Source organism: Limulus polyphemus, unplaced genomic scaffold (genome assembly GCF_000517525.1).
Source record: "Limulus polyphemus unplaced genomic scaffold, Limulus_polyphemus-2.1.2 Scaffold2828, whole genome shotgun sequence".
Classification (NCBI taxonomy): Eukaryota; Metazoa; Arthropoda; class Merostomata; order Xiphosura; family Limulidae; genus Limulus; species Limulus polyphemus.
Window position 1 is genome coordinate 47,198 of NW_013668438.1, and position 1,734 is coordinate 48,931.

The following is a 1,734-nucleotide window of genomic DNA, read 5'->3' on the forward strand; positions in this document are numbered from 1 at the left end:
TTATATATATACATACACAAACGTATGAAGGTGAGGCAAGTAGACAGTGGTGAAGGCAAGTCTAAGGCGTGGCAGAGGCCGGTTGAACATTGAAGAAGGAGCAAGTCGGCAAGTCAAATGTGATTGTCATTCAGTGTTTTTATTCTCTCTGGGTAAAACAACACATCTTTTCACCATGAGAAGTCAATCTTAACTCTTTAAGCAGTACTCATGATGGCTTAAAGCTAAGTTGAACCTTCATTTTGTATTCTGGGTAAAACAACACATCTTTTCACCATGAGAAGTAAATCTTAACTCTTTAAGCAGTACCCATGATGGCTTAAAGCTAAGTTGAACCTTCATTTTGTATTCTGGGTAAAACAACACATCTTTTCACCATGAGAAGTCAATCTTAACTCTTTAAGCAGTACCCATGATGGCTTAAAGCTAAGTTGAACCTTCATTTTGTATTCTGGGTAAAACAACACATCTTTTCACCATGAGAAGTCAATCTTAACTCTTTAAGCAGTACCCATGATGGCTTAAAGCTAAGTTGAACCTTCATTTTGTATTCATGTTGAGACGATAGAAACCGGGTTTCGATACCCGTGGTGGGCAGAGCACAGGCAGCCCATTGTGCAGCTTTGCGCTTAACGACAAACAAACAAATCATGTTGAGAACGGTGATGGAAGTAAATAATTTAACATCGATAAATTTGGCATTTTTCTTCGTAATAAAACTGTTTTATTGATTGTTGTAGGTTTAGATTGGTACATTTGATATATTTTATTTATCAATTATGAAGCTTTGATTACGCTTTGTTCAAATGGATTTCACAGTACGTTACCAACAGAGTTTAGTTCAACATTTTACTTCATTCCGATCGGTAGGTTTCGAACTTATGGAGTTGCTGGTGGTGGCATCTATTGGTGTTTTACAATATAAATATCAGTCACATGGAAAAAAGGCTAAACACTGTACGTCATTGCAGGATGTTATCACTTTCGTAACAAATAGTGAACAGAATATTTTTGAAAAATAAGGCTTACAATTAATGGAATGACACAAGTTGAAAATGTGACAATGATAAAAGCGGGAGACAATATTCTTAACAATGTCGGAACATCAGTGATTATTTCTCTGTGTATTTCATGCTGCATGAGCTGGATAATACGTTAAAGTGATTTATTGTTACTATATGAAGAGAGTTAAGAGGCAACTTATACTTTTACGATGTTAGATCAGTTGAGTTAATTAAAATTTCTTTTTTGCTAATCAAACTAGAAGAAGTATTTCTAGCGTATTTTATGGCAAAGCTACCAAGGCTGTCTGCTGCCGTTCCTAATTGTGAACTATTGACCAGATGGAAAGCAGGCAGGCAGAAGCACCCTACAACCCGCCATTAACGGGGATTGACTGTCACTCATATAATAACCTCAGTTTAAATTGTGCGGAGTATTTTGTGGTTTTACACGGATTCGAACCCATCTCACTGCCTCGTCCCACTAAGGAAATCACGCAATACACTTCCTTCTTTTATAGTTGAGTTAGTTAACAAATAACTTTGGTTTATTTTTGCAATTGAGTTAGTTAATAAATAGCATTGGTTTATTTTTGCAGTTGAGTTAGTTAACAAATAGCATTGGTTTATTTTTGCAGTTGAGTTAGTTAACAAATAACTTTGATTTATTTTTGCAATTGAGTTAGTTAACAAATAACATTGTTTATTTTTGCAATTGAGTTAATTAACAAAT